Source organism: Argiope bruennichi, chromosome 1 (genome assembly GCF_947563725.1).
Source record: "Argiope bruennichi chromosome 1, qqArgBrue1.1, whole genome shotgun sequence".
Classification (NCBI taxonomy): domain Eukaryota; kingdom Metazoa; phylum Arthropoda; class Arachnida; order Araneae; family Araneidae; genus Argiope; species Argiope bruennichi.
Window position 1 is genome coordinate 119,184,479 of NC_079151.1, and position 26,381 is coordinate 119,210,859.

Consider the following 26,381-nt stretch of genomic DNA (forward strand, 5'->3'; position numbering starts at 1 on the left):
TGATTTTATATATTTGCATATTTTCAAGAGTGACGAACAATTTTAACTGTTTAAATTAAGCTTATTTTATTTTCTCATATACGTAGTAAGGAAAAAGATTAAAAAAAAAAAAAAATAGAACTAGAGATATTGACAGAACTTTACATTTTAGATCTCCCTGAATTCGATAAATACATTTTAGGAAAACATCCTGCTGTCTTTTTGTTTGACTGGTACAAAAATAACTCAAACAAGCATTGAGGTACTGAAATTTGGTATACGGTCTTTACACTAAATTTGTGTATTTCAATCAAATTTTGAGTAAAATCTGTTCAGGGAATGTCCGGCTGTTCGGATATAAGTAATTATGATCAATACAAAAAGAAGTGAGCTAGATATATAAAATTTGGTAAACAGATTTAACATTTATAGTGTATACACCTATCAAATTTTGAACCAATTCCAACTCCGGATTGATCCTATGGGTTTGTACTTTCAGAAACATAAAAACGGAATAAGTTAAATATACCAAATATGGTTTGGAAGTTTGTGATTACAAATGCTGTTTTGCGTCAAATTTTTGTTCCAATCGCTTGAGAAAAGTGTGCCTAAAACACAATTTCGATTTTCGGATACTAGTAATCACATGCCAGGGATTCATCGCCAAAGACGACACGACTAGATTTAGTAAAAATGCTAGATCCATGACAAAAGTGCGCCATTGCCTTGTAAGGTATTCTCTGGTATAACAAATTTATTAGAGAGCATGCGAGAAAGTTTTGGGGCGACCACTTTTGCTAATTTCCTTTAGGGTTTGATTTTGAGTTGTATAAAAGGAGGAATCAGAGCCTTAACGTTACAAAGCGTTAAAGTTTCTTCTAAAAAATAATGATTTCTTTTATAGCAATTCAAAGCGCTGGTATGTGATAGTGATTACAAGCCTGTATACGTTACGATCGATAATTTAGTTTAACATGTGCCATCTGATTGAAAACAGTCTACACTTCTTAAAAATATAGTATAAAAATTAATACGAAATGTTTAAAAATACAAAAGCCTTAATATCAAATATTTGATACTGATTATCTTTAAGACATTGTTCTATCGAATAAAAACTAAGCGCATTTATTGTTTTTCGGTATTTGAAATTTCCTCCTATTGCAATATGACAGCATGAATCAGAGTGTAGTAAATAGCTTATTAGCTTTATGAATATGGTTATCAATGGTATTTTGAAATAAATGTGCATTATGAAATTACGAATAACGGAAAAGCACCATTATTAGATTCTTTGTAAGAATATTTATTATAGATGAATACATTTTGTTGGATAGCATGTAAAATAAACTGGCGGGATTGGTCTCCTCAAACTTTTCTCGCATATTCTTGTGGTGAAAGCTTATAAGCCAGTAATAGCTACGGTACCCGAGCAATTGCTTTTGTATCGTGGTCATGTTACTGGGCTGCGAACCACAAGGTCCCAGGTTCTATTCTCACTCCTAACAATTCGCCACAATCTAATAAAGGAGTTATGCCTTACATGGCATTGTCGTCCTTTAGTTATAAAATATTGACCATTGGCGTGATTTTTAATGACTCTGTCATGCCATCCATGGCGAATTATTTGGCGATTAATCCCTGGCATGCTTTTAATAGTATCTGAAAATAGAATTTACATTTTAGGCTCATTTTTGACAAACGATTGAAACAAAAATTACACACAATATTACACTTGTCGTCACAAAATATCGTACCAAATTTAGTATTTGTAATTCATTACGGTTTTGAGTTATTACATTTGCATGTTTCTGAAAGTACAGACCGACTGACGATCAACCACTTGTTAGATTGCTCTCAAAATTTGGGAGGTGTCCACACTGTAGGTGTTAAATCCGTGTGCTGAATTTTATTTTGCTAACTGTTTTGTAGTTATCCTAGTAACTTATATTTCAAAAGCCAGACAGATGGTTTTCCCCTGAACCGATTTTACACAAAATGTGACAGAAACTTGCAAATTCTGTGTGAAGACCGATATACAAAATTTCAACCATCTAGCCTGAAGAGTTTTTGAGTTACTTTTGTCACAGACGGACATTTTCCAAAATAGGTCTTTATTCGAACCCAGGGAAGTCTGAAACGACGAGATTCGTCAGAATCTCGAGATCGAATTTTTTGACCTTTACCATACTTTTTCTATACTATGCATACGAGAAGGTGAAAACTTTATAAATTAATGCTTTTGTTATTGTATTAAAAAGAAGAAAAATTCATAAAAAAAATCATTCTTTAGATCGAAGCAAATGTCGCGAAAGCCTGATGCTCCGTTGGAAATGTTCTAAATAGATTGTAATGGTGATCACATTAATATTTTAATTTTTATGTAGTGAATATTTAGGATTTTTTTTGCGTCATTGTCACTTTATATTCTCCTATTGTTTTCTATTTACATCACTTCACGATTTTACAATTTTTTTTTATCCTTAAATGTCTGATAAAAATTCATTTTTTTATTACGATGATAAAAGTTTTTTTAATAAATTTTTATATAATTTTTTTTATTTAAAATATTTTCTAATTTAGTATTTTCTGCGACTGTTCTTTTATTTTTAGTGATTTTTTACAATTGTTCCTTTAAGTTCCTGTTAGTCGTCATCATAAAGTTTTAATGAACTCTTGCCTATGCCGCAAAATGTTTAAATTCAGACAGTTGTTTGTTGTTGGATGTTGAATTTAAAATGACGCTGCAGTTCTCTTACATGAAAATATTGAAATTCTTCTGACAGCTATGATGAAATTCTCCTGACAGCTATGATGCCAAGGTATTGAAAAAAAAAAAACTTGAAGGTCGTGTCCTTTATAATGATTACAGGAAGCAATTTTTCACGAAACAAAATTTTTCAATGCTTATGAAAATAATTTTTTCGAATCAATCATTTTTCATTCAACTCTTTTTTTAGAGAAATAACAGTGCTTCTGTTGCACAAGGCACTTTGACTGGTAAAATTTTCGTGTTTAGGAATTTTGTTATTGTAACACATCGGTGAATGATGGTTAAGAAAATTGGGATTTCTGCATAATTTCTGGATGGGAACTTTAATTTAAATGAAATTATGAGAGATATTCGGTCTATAGATGTTGAAAAAACAGTAACATATGTAATTGAAGCGCAGTAAGTGTATCTGCAGTTAAATTCTCATTTTCTCGTAAAAGAAAAGTTGTTATAGGTACTTTATCAAACGCTAGTCACCCATAATCCCCCTCCTCCCTCATTTATTCCATAATAAAAATGTTTTCTTTCCTAAACCTCGTATAGAAATCGTGGACATTGGATAAGGCTGTAGTTCAGATTTTGATTTTGAAATACCGCATATGAAAGTTTTGTGCGTTTAAGTAGACTGACATACACACACGCACGAGTGGGTATTTTAAATAGCTTAATTTTGACCAATTAATACTAAAATTAGGTACAGAGCTATATAATTTTATCGAATAAATTGCAAATTCAATTTCATTTATTTAAATAGTTGCGTTTTTTACTTTTTCGTATATTTTGGTGTTGTGATTTATGGCACTTTATAAGCCCACCGACAGTTATCTGTCAGCAATTAAAGCCGAGTGAGTGTCTCTTGTTTTTTCAATTGCGCCATCTATGCCCAGGAGTACGATTTAGCTACTTAATGCGTTACATTCGCTTGCACAACCCACTTTTTACAGGGGGGGGGGGGCATTCACACACCTCACAGATAGAACATAGAAGAACAGCCATGCCTGAACCGGGACTCCCCGATCACGGGGAAGACGCGCTACCCCTATGCCAGGGCGCAGCCACTCGCATACGTAGTATAGTAATCATCAAAAAATTTGAACTCAAGATTTTGACGAATCTCCACTTTTCAGCCCTCCCTGAGCTCGAGACACCTATTTTTGGAAAATGTCAGTCTGTCTGTGACAAAGGTAATTCAGAAACGCTGAGAGGGATTATATTTGGTATTTAGTCTTCATACCAAATTTGTAGATTTGTGTCCAATCCGTTCAGAAGAAATCTGTCTGCCGGGTTGTTCAAATATAATTCTATAACTATAAAACGAAGAGAGTTAAATAGATGAAATATGGTACACGGATTTAGTGTCACTAGTATCGACACTTATCAAATTCGACAAGGAGTTGACCGTCGTCGGTCTCTATTTTCATGAACACATAAACACGATGACTGAAATATATCAAATTTCTTATTTTTATTTTGTCACTACAAGTGTAGTTTGTGTGTCAAATTTTTGTTTCTATTGGCTGGGAAAAATGTATTTAAATCACAAATTCGATTGTCGGATAATATTAGCCACATAATGGAAATAATTCGACAAAGAAACTCGCCGCCAAAGATGACTCGACAGATTCAATAAAAATATAATTTCGCGCCAAAGGTTCTTATTTCGTAATGCCATGAAGGTGACCACATTTTACATGCCATGAAGGTGATGATGCTATGATGAATGCCATGCAAGGCGTTCTTTAGGATAACACTTTTATTAGAGTTTGTGCGAGAAAATTTTGGGGAGACCCCTTCCTTTGATTTAGTTAACGTATTAACATGCATGGAAAAGTACAGTCCGACTGGTCGAATTTCGTTTAAAATATAATACAAATCTGAACTTGAGATTTTAAAATATGTGCCAAATTTGGCCATCTAGCTCATTATCTTTTGCTGTTATTGTATTCTTTTAAAGCAAGTCAGCCAAGAATAATGACTTCTCCCGAATTCATTAAACAATTAATAAGAGTTTACAAATCTGGTGTGAAGAACATATACCAGATTTCACTCTTCTACCTCGGAGAGTTTTGAGTTATCGTGTTGACGGACAAATATATTTCCAAAAATAGCTTTTTCGAGTAGGTTAGTTAGATCTGAAGCGGAGATATTAACCAAACTCTTGATGTCGGATTTTTAAGCATTACAGTTCCTACACTTCCTATAATTAATGGACAACTCATTTGTAACAATTGCTATTTCCCTCCTGGTGCTCCTTATTTACATGATGTATTTTTGGTTTGGAGTTTTCGAATCCACAAAATGCACGAGTAGAAAATTAGCGATTTATCACTTTTGAGACATCAATTTTTCGTTTTTACAGTAATTCGATAAAGAAGGTTGTCATTCGCGCTACTTACTACTTGTATTCGACATGTATCCGATGTTCAGCCAATGAAGAGCAGGTTCGTAAGAAGGTATCACCCGAAGAAGCACAGAGAAGAAAATGGGAATGAACGTGAAGCAGCGAGGGGTAGTATCAAAAGTTATCTCTCTCTCTCTCTTTCTCTCTCTCTCTCTCTCTATGTATATATATATATATATATATATATGTGTGTGTGTGTGTGTGTGTGTGTGTGTGTGTGTGTATGTGTGTGTGTGTGTGTGTGTATGTGTGTGTATGTATGTGTGTGTTTGTGCATTTTTTGAAGCAGAGTCGTGGCCGAAGACAAAGAAGGAGACTTTTAATTATTAAGTTCGCTTTATTGCATCCCGGGAGGCATGGATTTTTTGGAAAAGCAGCGCGTACACAAGGATATTGAGCAGCAGAACATGAGTGTCGGATGAGGTCACAGGTTACGGAAGGTAGTGATGAGCAGAAGAGTAATTCAACGAGAACTGGACAGAACCCTGGAGTACAGACGGCAGAGGACAAGGCATTGGCTGGCATGGAATGCCATGGCCGGAGGAGGAAGGCGGACCAAGACCGGAGCAAGCGGCCGAGCCAGTACGGAACCCTTTTCGGAGCACGGCGAGCTGCGGAGGCACAATGCAACGTCGAAGCCTGACCGGCGGATTTAATTTTAATTCTTTTAATTAATTTGACAATTTTGGCACAGATAAATGCTGTCGACTAATTAATGTAAACATAATTTTTTGAAAGCAGGAGGCAGTTTCGAAGAGAGAGAAAGAGGTACTTTAAATTTTTAACTTCGTTTTATTTCCATCCTGGGAGACACAAGCAGCACGGATAAGGCCCGTCCGCTCACATCGCGGCACAAAAGCGGCAGAAGGTAAAAGAGAGAAAAATAATTTACCCCTGATCTTATATACCATTAAGATCCTGATAGGGATTTCTCTACACGCGCCGATTTAGACAAGGGAAACACAGGGATTTTTTAAAAAGAATTTGTTTAGATCAGCAATTTTTATCGGAGCTAGGGAACCGCTAACTAAAGCATTTTACAAAGCTTCTGTTGAATTAATTAAATAAAAAAGTGGAATGGGATCAGGAAATAAAAAGAATATTTTAGAATGAAGTTAATATGAGCTAATTTAATTTAAGACAAAACTTTGACAGACAAATAAAACAAAACTATAAATTTTCAATTTATATATATATATATATATATATATATATATATATATATATATATATATATATATATATATATATATATATATATATATATATATATATATATATAATTTTCAATTTTTCTAGCTGGTAAAAAAGTTTTCATTATACACTATTTTCTATATATTGACGCTTGCATAATCCGATAGTCATGTGTTTGTTAAAAAGCAGTTTAAACTTGCTTTTCGCATAAAAAAAGTTCGGGCCTTGAGGAAAAAAATTTTAGAACTCAATTGATTTTGAGATGGTAAAAAAAATTCATCGTTTTTCTAAATGTTGGTGATTGCAAAAGATGAGTATTATAAGAACATGATGTTTTTCTGTCTGATTGATACTACGTGACTTAAAATAATATTATTCTCACATGATAAATTGACATTTTCGATAGCAGATTTCAATTTTTTACTTTTCTATTCATTATTTTTTCTCTAAAAACTATAAATACTTTTACCTCGAAAGTACGTATACAAAATTTTGTGTCCTGTTTCACAATAAATGCCTAAGCATTTCTTGTTTTAAATGGATCACTCAGTATATCAATTGATTTTAACTAAATAAATAATCATGTAGGGGATTATATAATTAGGTGCACTAATACATTTCTTCACTTTTCTATGTACTATCAATTTAAATTGTCCTTGATTTATTTGTTTTCGGAATAGTTTAAATTGAGAACTAAATATATTTATGAAAATTCTACGCTCTTTTGTGACTTAGAGAAATAAAAAAAAATTCTATTAATATTTACAGAAAGGCTGAAATAGTTTACTGTTATCACAAAAGAATAAAACGCGCTGTTCCTTTTACATTTCTATACAAGTTTTGACTAATACTAAACGATAGCATGTCTGGAATTTTTCATGAGTATCATTTCGTTTCATTCTTCACATTACATCACTAACTACTGAATAATTTACAATTGTCAAGTTATGTATTTGAATTTTCAATGTAATACCTGAGAGAGTTAAAGCGTCTGTATTCCTTTCGTGACCAAACGAAGGTCATTGTCGTTAAAGATTGTAATAAGAGAATGCGCCAAGCGTATGATTAGGACTCAGCAATTCAAGGTGATGCATGTATTGTGAAATATTTGATAAATCATACTTCGTATTTTTTTTTTTAAATATTACATTTACTTGATGACTTAAACCCAAGTTCGTGTTATGTTCTAAAATGAAACTTTATTCAAAATATCCATTTTTTTACTCTCATGACGACTGAAAACTATTTTAAAAGGAATAATTGGGTTTAATTGAGGATGAAATGTAACTTTTGCGTGGGAAATGATTTTGAGTTTAAATCGTACGAAATAATAATAATTATAAATTAATTTCAAGCTTAGAATGCAGTCAGAAAGATGGAAACGGAATGCATAAATGACACATGTAAACTGTCGCCTAGATTGTCATGGTAACACAGTCAAATTTCAAAAAGTACATGTAAAACCTAATTTTGCATGCCACCTAACTGAGCATCTAGCTGTGACGTCACAGCCATCTTCTGAAAAACTCATAATTGGTTCCAATATTTAAATGATGTATCACAATATAGGTGAACATAATTTGAATAATTCACAGTCATGGTCACGTGACAAGCTGCTTACGTATGTCATCTAATGTTTTTTCTACTGTACTATGGCGTCAGCACCAATTGAGGCCAATCAAGGAACGATAGGGAAGCACATCAGAGTTCAAAGCGTGCATTTACTATGCTGAAATTTACAATGGGTGACAAACTTATGTTGAAACTTAAATTTAAAACGGCAATGAATTTAATTAGCATAAAATGCACACATTTAACCCTTTACACTCGGATGGTGACTCTTATTCACCATTCAAGACGGTGCATCATTTTGACTTTTTATTTATTTAATTTCGATTGTTAAAATTACCTGAAGAGTAGTAAGAAGATACAAATTAATTAAATGGGAGAATTCAACTTAAAACAATTATATATATATTTATTTTTCGAAGCAATAAAGAAGTCTTTGAATTAGGTAAATAATTATGCATCGAATTACTTTTTCGAGTGCAAAGAGTCAATATAATGACAGATCAAATAAAACATATAATACCGTATATCTTTTAAAAAGGAATTTTAAATTCAAATATTTAATTGATTTGCCGCATTCGACATACTTCATATGAATATAATTTGAAAGAATTCAAGTGATATCGTGATAGCATGATCAACTGGACTCCATATCACTTCTAGCATCTAAATGCCAGTTGTTTTATGCTGTGCTATGACTTCATGATAAATCTTACTAGCACTGGACTTCACCTAGCAATGGAATTTATTCAAATGACATTACTGCCCAAGTGGTAAACCTAATTTTTTTCAAAGCATTGAACATCATAATACATCATATTCAAGTCATTTTTTACTATGCTGTGACAACACAATCTTTTCCTACTACGTGATGACCAATAAATTGATTCCTAAATCAGTCAACATGGTGCATGCGGCCCATTAATATAGATTGACTCTATTACGTGAAATACTGCATTGACAACATTCGGGATGAGATTCGACATTTAAAAATAGTAATTTTAATTTTCAAATAAAATTTATTTTATAGATGGATTAATCAGTGGAAAAGTTAATCAAAATTCGAGACATGAATCCTTACAATTCTAAATTGAATTGCAATTGACACATTGCAGTTTAATTAATTACAATTCTTTTGTACTATTTAGACTCCATTAATGGAAATGTTGCTTACAACCTGTGAGTTTAATCTAATTAGACTAAAGTATCATTATCAGGATGACTACTTTGGGAGAATATCGTAATTTCTGAATCTTGATCAAATAATGTAAAATGGTATCGTAGGCGACAGCCATTTTCCCAATCCTCCGCAGCACCGAGTTGGCGCTTGATTCTCACAGATTTTTATAAGATAGGCTCCCATACGCTCTAAATCTAAAGTGAAACAGGGACTCATGTTACCTAGTATCGAAACTAGAACTCTACTATAAGTCCCTGATGCTATGGTTCATTAGACGAGATTTTGATGCAGTAGTAAAATTTAGAGGATAATTGTTTATTCCTACTCATCCGTGGTAAATCGACAAGAAAATGTAAACCCGCTCCAATTTGGCGATTGGCATCTTGGTATTGGCGATCTAGACATTACGTGAAAATCGCTAAGTAAGTATCTGTACGATTATGGCGTAATCTGAAAATCTATAGGTCAATCCGTTAATGAAACCATCCTGGCGTCTTATGTATAATGGAACATAGTGAATCATCTAAAAATCGCTAAGTAAGTTTGCCAATGCGATAATCTTAGCAAAATATCTTTATCTTATGTGTAATGAAATTTGGCGACAGGCAAAGTAAATCAATCTGGGTGTGTGTGTAAAAATAAATAGGTACTGGATGTTGTCACCTAGATGATATCTAATCTACTATTTACTGAATCAATTTGGATGTTTTAATAACACCGACTGTGTCTCCTGTAACAACAACAAAAAAGAACACTGAAGTTTTTCTCCTGCACTATTTGAAATATTCAACTCAAATAATAAACTTTTGGAGCTAGCTCACTCATCAAGAAATTTCGTCTCTTAAACTATTTTTCATAAGCGCTTTCTACAAATGTTTTTTCTTCCATTGAAATTTTTTGATATTTATTAGCTGGCATTAGGGAATGGCAGCATTCGGTGCTAAAAATCCCAATTTATTCATTTCGTCACTATTATCACCGCCACCAATAATAATCATTATCCTTAAATGATAATGTAAGGGGGAATTGCTGAATTTGAACCATCACATCGGTTAGAAATATATTAAATATTGGCACAAAATAGACATTTGTTGGTGCAGCGATGTAAATGATGTTTTTGCAATCATTTTCCAGAGAAATTGCCGCCGTTGCAGTTAGAGAACAAGTGTTTATGTTTAGAATAAATACTTTAAGAAAATGCTTAATGAATATTTATGCATCAATGAAATATTTTAAGAAAATGTTAATAGTTTTTATGGTTTTTTTAAAAAAAAATAAATAGTAAAGCATGCTATTTAATGCTCACAAAGAAAACTCGTATGGTCATAATTGTTTATAACTAAGTTATTAAAATAATTTAAACATAACGTTAAGAGAAATTTGGTTCTTATTAAAAGTTGGCTAGATTGGACCTTAAAACAGTTGCCTAAATTGGATTTCTTACTTCAAGGGGACTTAATACCTTTATTTTTGAACGATACAAATGGTTCAGTAAACAGTTATGATCGCTAAGAATTCTCAAAAAGTGGAAACAGGGAAAAAGACAATAAAAAGATACCAAAGTCTGCGTGATTCACTCGACGAAGCTTTGTTTCCTAAGTTCCAACTCTCCATTGTTTCCGAAGCTTACATCATACTTACGGAAACAAAGAAGGAAGAGTCGATAAAAAAGACGGATGATGCAATACATAAAATGCCATGAGGGTTCATATAACGTCAGCTGATGCGAATTTTAGAATTTAAAAAATACATTTGTTTTAATTGCATTTAAATAAATTATGACTCAATTTGGGAATTTAGTGGTCCTGTGTCGATCATATTTAGTGGTCCTGTGTCGATCATAGGTATAATTATCTATTCCATAATTATTTTCAATTTTAATTGAAATTAATTCATTATAAAATATCATTATTTTAATTGAAATTAATTGATTAAAACATTATAATTTTAATTGAAATTAATTGATTATAAAATGCCATTATTTTAATTGAAACTAATTGATTACAAAGTATCAATATTTTAATTGAAATTAATTGATTACAAAACATTATAATTTTAATTGAATTTAATTGATTATAAAGCATCAATATTTTAATTGAAATTAATTGATTACAAAGCATCAATATTTTAACTGAAATTAATTCATTACAAAGCATTACTATTTTAATTGAAATTGATTACAAAGCATCAATATTTTAATTGAAATTTGTTGATTATAAAATATTATTATTTTAATTGAAATTAATTAAGTATAAAATATTATTATTTTAATTGAAATTAATTGATTACAAAATATTATTATTTTAATTGAAATTAATTAAGTATAAAATATTATTATTTTAATTGAAATTAATTGATTACAAAACATTATAATTTTAATTGAAATTAATTAATTCCAAAATATCAATATTTTAATTGAAATTAATTGATTATAAAATGCCATTATTTTAATTGAAATTAATTGATTACAAATATCAATATTTTAATTGAAATTAATTGCTTATAAAATGCCATTATTTTAATTGAAATTAATTGATTACAAATATCAATATTTTAATTGAAATTAATTGATTATAAAATGCCATTATTTTAATTGAAATTAATTGATTACAAATATCAATATTTTAATTGAAATTAATTGATTATAAAATGCCATTATTTTAATTGAAATTAATTGATTACAAATATCAATATTTTAATTGAAATTAATTGATTATAAAATGCCATTATTTTAATTGAAATTAATTGATTACAAATATCAATATTTTAATTGAAATTAATTGATTATAAAATGCCATTATTTTAATTGAAATTAATTGATTACAAATATCAATATTTTAATTGAAATTAATTGATTATAAAATGCCATTATTTTAATTGAAATTAATTGATTACAAATATCAATATTTTAATTGAAATTAATTGATTATAAAATGCCATTATTTTAATTGAAATTAATTGATTACAAATATCAATATTTTAATTGAAATTAATTGATTATAAAATGCCATTATTTTAATTGAAATTAATTGATTACAAATATCAATATTTTAATTGAAATTAATTGATTATAAAATGCCATTATTTTAATTGAAATTAATTGATTACAAAGCATCAATATTTGAATTGAAATTAAATTATTACAAAACATTATAATTTTAATTTAAAATAATTGATTATAAAATATCATTATTTTAATTGATTATAAAATATCATTATTTTAATTGATTATAAAATATCATTATATTAATTGATTATAAAATATCATTATATTAATTGATTATAAAATATCATTATATTAATTGATTATAAAATATCATTATTTTAATTGATTATAAAATATCATTATTTTAATTGATTATAAAATATCATTATTTTAATTGATTATAAAATATCATTATATTAATTGATTATAAAATATCATTATATTAATTGATTATAAAATATCATTATTTTAATTGATTATAAAATATCATTATATTAATTGATTATAAAATATCATTATATTAATTGATTATAAAATATCATTATTTTAATTGATTATAAAATATCATTATTTTAATTGATTATAAAATATCATTATTTTAATTGATTATAAAATATCATTATTTTAATTGATTATAAAATATCATTATTTTAATTGATTATAAAATATCATTATTTTAATTGATTATAAAATATCATTATATTAATTGATTATAAAATATCATTATATTAATTGATTATAAAATATCATTATTTTAATTGATTATAAAATATCATTATATTAATTGATTATAAAATATCATTATATTAATTGATTATAAAATATCATTATATTAATTGATTATAAAATATCATTATTTTAATTGATTATAAAATATCATTATATTAATTGATTATAAAATATCATTATATTAATTGATTATAAAATATCATTATTTTAATTGATTATAAAATATCATTATTTTAATTGATTATAAAATATCATTATATTAATTGATTATAAAATATCATTATATTAATTGATTATAAAATATCATTATATTAATTGATTATAAAATATCATTATTTTAATTGATTATAAAATATCATTATATTAATTGATTATAAAATATCATTATATTAATTGATTATAAAATATCATTATTTTAATTGATTATAAAATATCATTATATTAATTGATTATAAAATATCATTATATTAATTGATTATAAAATATCATTATTTTAATTGATTATAAAATATCATTATATTAATTGATTATAAAATATCATTATATTAATTGATTATAAAATATCATTATATTAATTGATTATAAAATATCATTATTTTAATTGATTATAAAATATCATTATATTAATTGATTATAAAATATCATTATTTTAATTGATTATAATATATCATTATATTAATTGATTATAAAATATCATTATATTAATTGATTATAAAATATCATTATATTAATTGATTATAAAATATCATTATATTAATTGATTATAAAATATCATTATTTTAATTGATTATAAAATATCATTATATTAATTGATTATAAAATATCATTATTTTAATTGATTATAAAATATCATTATATTAATTGATTATAAAATATCATTATATTAATTGATTATAAAATATCATTATTTTAAATGATTATAAAATATCATTATTTTAATTGATTATAAAATATCATTATTTTAATTGATTATAAAATATCATTATTTTAATTGATTATAAAATATCATTATATTAATTGATTATAAAATATCATTATATTAATTGATTATAAAATATCATTATATTAATTGGTTATAAAATATCATTATATTAATTGATTATAAAATATCATTATTTTAATTGATTATAAAATATCATTATATTAATTGATTATAAAATATCATTATATTAATTGATTATAAAATATCATTATATTAATTGATTATAAAATATCATTATTTTAATTGATTATAAAATATCATTATATTAATTGATTATAAAATATCATTATATTAATTGATTATAAAATATCATTATATTAATTGATTATAAAATATCATTATTTTAATTGATTATAAAATATCATTATTTTAATTGATTATAAAATATCATTATATTAATTGATTATAAAATATCATTATATTAATTGATTATAAAATATCATTATATTAATTGATTATAAAATATCATTATTTTAATTGATTATAAAATATCATTATATTAATTGATTATAAAATATCATTATATTAATTGATTATAAAATATCATTATTTTAATTGATTATAAAATATCATTATATTAATTGATTATAAAATATCATTATATTAATTGATTATAAAATATCATTATTTTAATTGATTATAAAATATCATTATATTAATTGATTATAAAATATCATTATATTAATTGATTATAAAATATCATTATATTAATTGATTATAAAATATCATTATATTAATTGATTATAAAATATCATTATATTAATTGATTATAAAATATCATTATTTTAATTGATTATAAAATATCATTATATTAATTGATTATAAAATATCATTATATTAATTGATTATAAAATATCATTATATTAATTGATTATAAAATATCATTATATTAATTGATTATAAAATATCATTATTTTAATTGATTATAAAATATCATTATATTAATTGATTATAAAATATCATTATTTTAATTGATTATAAAATATCATTATATTAATTGATTATAAAATATCATTATTTTAATTGATTATAAAATATCATTATATTAATTGATTATAAAATATCATTATTTTAATTGATTATAAAATATCATTATATTAATTGATTATAAAATATCATTATATTAATTGATTATAAAATATCATTATATTAATTGATTATAAAATATCATTATATTAATTGATTATAAAATATCATTATATTAATTGATTATAAAATATCATTATATTAATTGATTATAAAATATCATTATTTTAATTGATTATAAAATATCATTATATTAATTGATTATAAAATATCATTATTTTAATTGATTATAAAATATCATTATATTAATTGATTATAAAATATCATTATATTAATTGATTATAAAATATCATTATTTTAATTGATTATAAAATATCATTATATTAATTGATTATAAAATATCATTATATTAATTGATTATAAAATATCATTATATTAATTGATTATAAAATATCATTATATTAATTGATTATAAAATATCATTATTTTAATTGATTATAAAATATCATTATATTAATTGATTATAAAATATCATTATTTTAATTGATTATAAAATATCATTATTTTAATTGATTATAAAATATCATTATTTTAATTGATTATAAAATATCATTATATTAATTGATTATAAAATATCATTATTTTAATTGATTATAAAATATCATTATATTAATTGATTATAAAATATCATTATTTTAATTGATTATAAAATATCATTATTTTAATTGATTATAAAATATCATTATATTAATTGATTATAAAATATCATTATATTAATTGATTATAAAATATCATTATTTTAATTGATTATAAAATATCATTATATTAATTGATTATAAAATATCATTATTTTAATTGATTATAAAATATCATTATTTTAATTGATTATAAAATATCATTATATTAATTGATTATAAAATATCATTATTTTAATTGATTATAAAATATCATTATTTTAATTGATTATAAAATATCATTATTTTAATTGATTATAAAATATCATTATTTTAATTGATTATAAAATATCATTATTTTAATTGATTATAAAATATCATTATTTTAATTGATTATAAAATATCATTATTTCATATAGTTTTATCATATATGTAGATGGAATACTGAGTCACATCACTGGCTATGGTTCAAAAATATTGTATCACCAGGTAGAAATAAATTTATAAAAAAGTATTTTTGGACTAACATGGATCTTTTGTCGATCAATCTACATAACATCTCTCTTAAAATGATATCATTCCATTTTATTTTCATGTACATGATAAAAGAATTATACTCCCTCAGAAGGACAAAACACCGTCTCGTTACATAAAATGACTATTTATTAATTTAATAAGATGACACATCACTATGTGCTAATTATCTGTATCAAGTGGTAAATAAAAGAATAACTCTCTTCCACGTGACTGCAAAACCACCTGTTCCAAAGCCGTCTGTAACGAGTTATGCCACGCTGCTCAAAGCATTTTAAAGGCGTTGAGGGAAAGTTTAATACTTCTTTCTCCATTGTCTTGGAGGAAAAAGAAATCGAATCGTCGTGCCGCCTGACTGTAAAATGAATGCCGAATAAATCAAATACCTTTCTTCACACACATTGTTTTGAGTATTAGTTGTAAAGGAAACCGTTACATGGCAGAAGATACTCAGGATCGTAGAGACGGTCACACTTATGAATTTGTCACATAACATGTTGCACAAAGCGTGCTGGTTGTTATTGATACACTCTTGAAATATTGTAAGTACCATTTGAAATGATCTGTTTGTGCTTACCACCGTTTCTAAGGTAGATAAACTTTTATACATTGATACAATATGTATTTTCATAGTTTTAAATAGTTATCCAAAATAATTTATACTAGCCGCCTTTGGTGACCAGCTTGTTAGCTCAGATTATTTACTTTTTATGGAGTGAAGCGATGAACATGGAATTTATTTTTTTAATTATGTGCTATTTAGTAAGAATGAAGGAAGAAAATCAATAAAATAATGTATACTAGCCGCCTTTGGTGACCAGCTTGTTATCTCAGATTATTTACTTATTATAGAATAATTATTATTTACTTATTAATGTGGAATTTTTAAAAAAAATTCCAACGTGCTATTTACTAAGAACGAAAGACGTGAATTTAAATAAATCAATCTATTCCAGTGCCCTTCAATAAAATAATTTATGCTAGACTCCTTTGGCGACCAGCTTGTTAGTTCAGATTATTCACTTTTTATGCAATGAAACGATTAATATAGAACTTATTTATTCATTTTTAAGTTTCAATGTGCTATTTAATAAGACATAAATTTAATTGAATCAATTTACTATAAAATATTGTGGTGAGAATTAAGAATTGCTTATACTACGGATAAGAGCGAAAATGAAAATCCTAGTTCATAGGTTATTTCTAAGGAAGACAATCATTTTTTTAAATCTATTTTAAAGCTGGCAATAGCATGCGATTGAGTGTTTTGATGGAATAATTTGTATTTCATCATAATATTGTTTTAGGTTGAAACCAAAGTAAATTTAAATGAAAATATTAAAAATAAAGAAAAATTGTAAGGAAATGTGGTTATCAGTAAAAAATAATGTTTTGAATTTTTATATTATGTAAAACCCGTTTCTATGAAATAATACTTTTGGTAGACATGAACACCGGCTTCCACAGTAAAGTCATAACGATTATCCATCTGGAGACTATTAAACTTGTTTTCATGTTCTATAAGTTTTGTTTAAAGACTATTTTAATAATCTTAATTTCTTTTATATCTTCTTTCTTCTGACTGAGTAATAAGAGCAATTTCTATGCCACGTATGTTAGTAGTTATTAGTATATATGTATGTATATATATATAACGTTTACGATATTTTTTTTAAGATACCAAAATTTCCCTTTCCTAAATCATACTCTATTCAGTCAAAGAAATTTCTATCAAAATCCCATGGTAAACCACTGAAGAGAAAAATTTTGACCTCGCCTGCTCTTGTGCCGCGATGTAGACTGGTATATTTCTTATCTCTTATTTATTCTTTGTACGTAAAATTTGTTTCCCGTGGTGAAATGAATCAAAGTTTTAAAATTCCAAAGGTTTCTTCTATTCGACCATGCAATTGCTAAAATATGTTTACATTTCATAGTGGGGATAAAACGATTTAGAACTTAACAAAGAGTTAAATAGAAATGTTACTAACTTTATATATATTTTTTTCAATTTGATGCTGGACATCGAATGAAATAAACTGGGTGTATCATTTGTATCATAGTGATATTTAATAATATTTGCTAACTTTTACTGGATTTTTTTCTGTATGGTGAAACAACAGCAATTTAATGTTAGAAGTTTACTATATCAATAGTAGGAAAATTATCCGAAATATTTTCTCCCATTTCACAGCAAAAGTAGTTAAATAAAAGGTAAATTCAGATTGAAATAATTTGAGATTTAATACAGTGTAGAAATTATTTAATTATATTATATTTCTGTAATATTTAACTTAAGAACATTCAAAACTAGCTCAGTGTTTTTAAAAATTAATTATGGCACTTTGAGAAATTGACAGTAATTTCATTTTCATCTTAAATAAGAAAGTGTGCCAAATTGTATCAAAATCGAATGAAAGCGATGGATTTTTATATAATAGATATACAAACAAATTCTCATATTTAAATATAAGCATTTAAAAGTTTCTTTATCTGTAAATGTTTTCCTACTTTTATATAACATATTTTAACCATAAAGGGAGAGAGGATTAAGTCAATTCACGTTCAAGTTTTTCATGTCATATATAAGCGCCAGTTTAATTTAGGAATCTATTGCGAACATTGTAACAGAAAAAAAAATGGTATGCGCCTGATAATTATATTTGCCATATAATTACACTTAATGTGAACTGATTCTTCTAAAACGGTCTTCGTACAATGTAATGTATCGTCCTAAAAAAAAATCTATCCATTTACTAATTTTAGAATTCGATATTTGCATTGCAAAAATGAGATAAATGTCAAAAAATTCTATCTCGAAATTTCATACATCTCCATATTTGAAACATATTAGAAATCAAAGATACAAGACCGGAATTTTTTCAGTGAACGCAGTAATTGAAAAACAGAATGAGTTAGATAAGTGAAAATACGTGTATGGCTCTTTTTGAACAAAAATTAGATTTGTTTCAAATCTTGAAAGTGATCGAGAATCCATCAACAAGATATCTGTCGGCTCACATGCATGAAAATATTATAATTCATAAATACTATAACTATATAGTTAGAATTTGGTTTATGGTTTATCAGCAAAATTTAGACAAATCGGGTATATTTGCAGATTAACTGTCTGTAGCTCTGTCTTTTTATGTGCCTGTGAATGCTGAAACCCTCCCTCCCCCCTCCCAAAAGAAAAAAAAAACTAGCTAATTTCTGATGAATGCTATTAAGCATATGGTTACATCATGAAAAATGTGCACCTTGATTCCATGTCTATTTTTGTATGCATATATATGTGAAAATTGAAGCTCAACCTCTTACTGCTTTGAGCGGCTATTTTTCTGAGCATCGGTTCTCTGTAATTTAGATCTATCTGACAGTTTGTCGTTTAAAAAAATATCCTACACACAACAGGTGTCTGAAAAAAGTGACCCAATTTCTCTTTCTTCATTCATACACGCGGGAATCCGATTACCCCAGTGAGGAGACGTTTCCTGTTTGCTATCACTAAGTAGCTGTCTGTCGCCCTACAATTTTTTCTTTTCAAAAACAAATTCTCGTCCCAAACTGGATTGCGGTGGCTTGTTGGTAAGGTCTCGGCTTCGAAAGCGGTGGGTTTCACGCTCAAAACCCGATCCCACCGAAGAACCATCGTGTAAGCAGGCCTTGTACGCGTTAAATCCGTTGGGGCAAACGTCATTCCGCTAGGTGGTGTGAAAGTTTGGAGAAAGGATGCCATCTCAGGTATCATCTTCGTCATCTGATCGCGGTTCAAAATTACGACGCCCATCTCAAAATAGCTCTTGTGTTGCTTTAAAAAAGGGACGTTAATATAACTGAACTCGTCCCAAACTAAATCTTCCCATCTTTGTTTTGTATTACGAAAATTTATTATTGCATAAAAAAAAGTAGAAAACTGTATTTTTAAAAGTGATTTTAATTATTAAAACTAAAACATTTTAAAATGTCCATCAATTTAACACATCTTCTTTAATTTCAAAATTTGTAGGCTAAAAAACAAAATGTCACACATTTTCATGATATATTAATATATAATTTCAGAAACATAAGAGTGCCAATCTTGTAGTCAAATGTAAATTTTATAGAACCAACATCTAGTGCAGATAAATTATTTCTTTTTGTTTTTAAGCTCTTATAAATTTTTATATCTATGCCTTATATGCAATATTTTTTTTTCTAAATTAAAACATCTTTTGCAATGTTTCAAAGCTTCTCAAAGCAAATGCAAGCAATATTTATGATAATTTCCAGAGGTAGATATAGCCTATATAATTTCTGACAAAATTATAAATATATATGCATGTATTTGGAATACAAAGATTTGCATATAAGCATCATATGTTATGAATGCATGAATGTTTGAAATACGCTTTTAAGGGGATTCGATTCCGTACAATTGGAGAGAGCAAGAATTTTTAATTTTGAGTCCAAAATTATCCAGGAATATTCTGCTAAATTTTCTGAATTTATATTAATAAAACAAATATTTAGCGAGATGTGAAGTGATATTACCTATATATCGAGCTACTCTTCTTTCCATTATTTACTTTATATTTAAATTCCCATGCCATCTAATTTTTTACATTTAAATAAAGCAAAATATTTTTCTGGAAACTATTGCTTGCCTTTAATATATTTAAAGTTTTTGATTTAATATAATTCCATCTATTTCGAATCCTCCTGAAAATATTTCTTCTAAGTTTGTTTATATTTCCTATATTTCTTCTAATTTGCTTTTACATTAATTTTTGAAGAATTGTAAATATCAGAATTAACCGAAAGATGTATTATTTTATAATGCTCTTTAAGAAGTGGAAGATATCGAATGCTCCAAATGGAATGATTTCGCATATATGATCGTCTTATTTCTAAACGTAATGTTCTAAATATAAATGAATAACATAATGTTCTTTAAGAAGTGGAAGATATCGAATGCTCCAAATGGAATGATTTCAGATTTATGATCGTCTTATTTCTAAATGTAATGTTCTAAATATAAATGGATAATATAATATTCTTTAAGAAGTGGAAGATATCGAATGCTCCAAAAGAAATGATCTCAGATTTATGATCGTCTTATTTCTAAATGTAATCTTCTAAATATAAATCAATAATATAATGTTCTTTGAGAAGTGGAAGATATAGAATGCTCCAAATGAAATGATTTCAGATTTATGATTGTCTTATCTCTCATCAAAATTAAGAGAGAATAGATTTTAAACTGAAATTAATGATACTGTAAATAATAATCAGTATATACTCGTATGAATTGAGCAACTTTGAAAACTGAAATTAGTAATTTGCATTTGAAAGTTTTGCACTAATATTTTTAAATATGTTTTTCTAATAAGAATAATTCTGTCTAGAAAACGGACTACGGAATTCTGACGTAAAATATCTATTTTATGCATTTAGATATAATTAGTTTTATTTATATTTTTTCAAATGTTAAAAACTTATTTTTACATTAACCATATATTGAATACAATTAAGAAAAAGTTCTTAAATATTTTAATTATAAAGATTTAACGAATTAATTCCTTAATACTTTAAAAATATTCTTTACTATTGTTAAACATGATTAGTTTTATTACTAATTCTTACAATTCTGACATTTAATAAATTATTATTTCTCAATTTGTATATCTTAAATTGCTATTGTGAAAAGACTAGCTAAAAATAGGTACTTTTTATTGATAGTTTTATATTTGATATTTTAATCCGATTTATTAGTATTTCTGAGTGATTTTTTCAAATTTGTATCTGCTATAAAATGTTAAGCACAATTTATTTAAATTACTTGAATTTTGTTCTGTATTTTTGCATAAATGAGCGTAATATTATCAGGAATGTTAGTTTCTTTCCGAAAATATTAGCTAAACTTTCTGAAAATAAAGGCTTATTTGTTGTTTAGAACGTAGTACGTCATGCCGTCTATGCAAGTGCTAAAGAACTAAATTTAGAGATTCATTTATCTATTTTTAGGCTTATCACTGTTTATTGTCCAGTTTTAGCCCATATGTAATCTGCCACTATCATGGGTTTTTTTTCGATCTTTAACAAAGGTATCATAAATAGTCTTTTATGAAACAGTACCGTTTACAGCATTGTTTACTTACCTGAACCATGTGTTCCACAGGCACTCAGCAGTCTTCCTGAGTTATAGGTATTTAGCATTCCGTTGTACAAAAAATACAAGGAAGAACTTTTTTTTTTTCACAAGAAATTTATAGCAAATGCTTGATGCTTGTTTGTTTGCCATCAGATATTACCCTATAGTCATATTTCTGCAAGTTTTTTTCTATGCCTTTTTCAAATAATCTTAAACATAAGGAAAAATGACATTTCGTGACATCGCGACATTTTCGTCAATTCTAAAATATCCTAAGAGTATCCTGAATATAATAATAATAAATAGTTTGAATGAAATTATATATAAAATCATTTGATTTTGATAAATTTTTTATTTTAAAAACAGTACGATTAAGATGGTCACTGGATGGATTACTTTGTAACAGAAGTAACACTTACAAAAATTAAACAGTTTCACGTTCAACAAGGGCGTTAGTTACGCAAAACTCCGAACTCCAACATCCTTATTGGAATAATATTTTTTGTTTTTGTTTTCAATACATTTCTTATTTCATATGTCAGATGTCAAACCTTTTGAAATAATTTCATAAAATATATTCAAATGCTTCTGAAAGGTTTAATAGAATAAGAAATTGATATTAATATAATAATAAAAAATTTAAAAAATAAAGGAAGTGAAAATATTTAACATTTTCAAAATAAACACACTTTTGAGTAACTATTTTTTCCTCAGAAACTAATGCAGATTTCCAAAACCGGAATCTTAGTTTTATTAAATATTTTTTGAGAATTTTTTGGGAAAATTACATTAGAAAATATTAAAACTATAGAAAAAAAGCATTTAATGAAAAATTTTTCTTTTTTGTTTAATTTTTAATTTTAAACTTTTTATTTCCTAACATGACAAATATTTTGGAAATTTGTAAATTTAACAGTTCTCAAAAATAATTAATTTTGCAATAATTATATCCGAATTTCTCTAAAAACATTCATATATCGTTTTTATATTTATTTGTACAATATTTTACATGAATAAGTTTGTATTTAATACGCTTACCTCTTTGCAAGTATTACTAAAAATAGAAGAAAATATGAATATTGCTTTATAGAAAACAGATATAAGAAGAGATTTTAATATCTCTGCTTAAAATACTTTTATCGAATTCTCATCACGGAAAAATAATTGTATTTATATTACAGAAATGAAATACATTTTTTTTGTTAACAAGATTCAACCAAATTTTTAACATTTTATTAACTACTTAAATATTTGTTAATAGGATTATTCCAAAATAATTTTTGAGACTCATTTCGTGGGCTAAATAAATGAATTATGGAAAATGTATGTTACGGAATTTATTATTATGTATTGCACTCCTTTTATTAGGTCTCACTGAATCAAAGAGATTTTCAATATTTCTTTTGTTGTGTTTGTTGTTACTTATTCATAAATTATGATTAAGTAATAGACTCATAAATTATGATTATCAACAAAGAAAACACGTTGTTCTATTCTGTAGCCGCTCCATTTTTACTAATCTTAAACTATCAGCTGTCAAATAATGTTTTAATAGGGTTGTCAATACTTTACTGCACGAATGGTGATGAATTGAAATCTTGCGCTAATTTTAAGACATCCCTTATTAAATGTGTCATTTTGTGGAAATATTTGAGATAATCACCAATTCGTGGACTTTTTTCACTAAAAGATACAGTAGATCGTTTACGAAATAATTTTGAATAGAGAATTAAAATTTTAAATTTTACTTGTATTATCTTTGCGCACTGATATAAAATACAGTTTAATGCAAATTATTTTATGTATGCAGATAGGCAGTAGTTTATAGTTTAGTATTCTTTATGCGGAAAAATAATTTTAGGTCTCAAAAAAATGTTTATTTATTGTTTTGCCTTTCACAAGATGCAAAAAAAATGACTATAAACTGTCATGAATTCAGAAAAGAGAATTAAATTACATAAATCCTTGTCATATCTTTTTTATAAATAGATCCACAAATAAAGTGACACTCGTCTTTAGATTTTATCTTAGTTGAAAAAAATGTCACTAGGCAAGTTTCATTTTATATTCAAGCATGGGTTATCTTTTATCGTTTCACTATTTCAGTTTTTCTGCCATTGTTCTCTCAGTGTGGATGTATTTCTTTATTTCAAAAGTATTAAAAAAATTATAATAAAAATAATTTTATTGGAGACTTAAAATTTTTATGTTGTTTGTTTGTTTCTTATGGCACTTGCCACTGACAAGCCCGCTGTTACGAAGACAGCGATTTAAGCCTGAGGGGGACGTCTCTTATTTTTTATAGCAGCGCCAACTAGGGCCAAGAGTACGACTTTGCCACTCACGCATCATTCATTCGCTTGCACAACCCCTTTTTACAGGAGGGCACATTCACACATCTCACAGATAGAACAACAGAAGAACAACCATGCTCAAACCGGGACTCGAACCCGGGACGCCCAGATCACGGGGAAGACGCGCTACCCCTATGCCAGGACACCGGCAAAATTTTTATGTTACAGAGCTTAGTTAGTTTTCATCTATATTTTCTATGTCATTTTTTGATATCAGAAACAGTTTTAAAAATTAATTGTTGTGAAATTGAATTTCTGTAGAGAATACTAAAATATACTATGTTCATTCCGTATTTTTATATGCTGTTATACAATTCAACTTCTATACCTTTCTGAAGACAGAATTTCGTAATTAAATTTTCAATCATTATTTTTTATTTTGAAATTTTGTACATTTATGCTTTCTTTACTTCATGATAGCACATCACTTTAATATTTTCTCAAATTAACTATCAGATTATCGATTAATTTACTGAATTTCACCTTTATGTGAGTTGCGCCATCTGGTGCTGAATATGAAAAGAACTTATTTACACCTATATCTATACTTATATATAAAGCTCAATGTGTGTGTGTGTGTGTGTTGGTGCTCTACAGAAAAGACCATTTGACCTACAGCTACAAAATTTGGTACTTGTATACCTTGGAGGTCGAGAATGTGCACCTGGGGTCCCTTTTTTGAAATTTTAATTAGAATTTTAATTATTAATTAAAAACTAACTTTCCCGCCAAAAAAATCCTTTCATTTTCCCCACCGCCAAATGAGTAAGGCTTCAGTTTTTTTTCCCAAAAGCAATGAGGCTAGGGCTAACATTTTTCGGCCGATTATTTCAAACGATTCTGTTTATTTTCTTAATGTTTTATGCATTTAAAATTAAACATTGTTAATTAATCCATGTTTCAGATTCATTCTGAAGTACTTTTGAATTAAAATAAAACAGATTAAAGGAAATTAAAAATTTCTAATCTACATAGCGTTACCCTAACTGGCGTAGAAAAATTCACGCATTTGCGTTACCGTAACTGGCGTTGAAAATTCACGCATGCGCATTGTATTCTGATTGTTTACATTTCAACAGAAGCGGACTCGATTTAAATTATTTTTAGGTTAGTTGTATGCTTTTGTAATTAAATTGTATTTATGTTAGTTTAAGTTCATCGTTTTTTAAGTAATTTTTTTAACCTGTTTTCGACCTATTATTTTAAACGATTCTGTTTATTTTCTTAATGTTTGATGCATTTAAAATTAAACATTGTTAATTAATGTACCTGCTCAAGATGAATCTGAAAAAATTTTGTTGACAAATTGAGATATTACATAAATTAAGGAAGATATTCTTTAGTGCCCATAAGGTTTAAATGCTCAGTAACTCTGTTTTCAGTAATCATATTACAAAAATATGCTTTGTTTCAGTAAAAAATATTATTATATTAATTGCAGATTAATCATTTCCACTTTAATTTAAAGCATAAATTCTACGGGTGCTAACAGAAAATTGGAGAGATACAGATTACGTTATGACTGAAGGCCTTTATAATATTCAAGTGAATTGAAATTTGAAGTTTTAAAATATTTTAATGAAGAAACTATTAAAGAAGGAATTACAAAAAATCGTTAATTATTAAAATTTTAACGAGCATTAAGATTGGCGAATCGGCTGGTCGCCAAAGGCGGCTAGTAATAAATATAATAACGAATAAGGAAATGGATTACACATTATAAAGTAGAAAATAATTTCCTGAAACAGGCTTTCTTGTATATTATAGAAGGTAACTCTTTAATTAATTTTGGACTTCATATGATGGCGCTATTAAGTACATAATCTGAGAAAAGTTTATTGGAACAATCCCTGATAATTAGAATAAGGGA

At 26.5% G+C, this 26,381-nt stretch overlaps 1 protein-coding gene across 2 annotated transcripts in view; it reads left to right on the plus strand.

Annotated features, from left to right (window-relative positions):
* Positions 1-26,381, plus strand: part of LOC129968130 (feline leukemia virus subgroup C receptor-related protein 2-like) — a 66,938-nt gene that overhangs the window by 2,993 nt on the left and 37,564 nt on the right. Inside the window, exon 1 of one of the 2 annotated variants that reach the window (XM_056081952.1) lies at positions 16,268-16,566. The exons of the other annotated variant lie outside the window; for it this stretch is intronic. The gene's annotated coding sequence lies outside the window, so the exon portion shown is untranslated. Of the gene's footprint in view, positions 1-16,267; positions 16,567-26,381 lie in introns of those variants that run through there. 2 annotated transcript variants of the gene reach the window in all.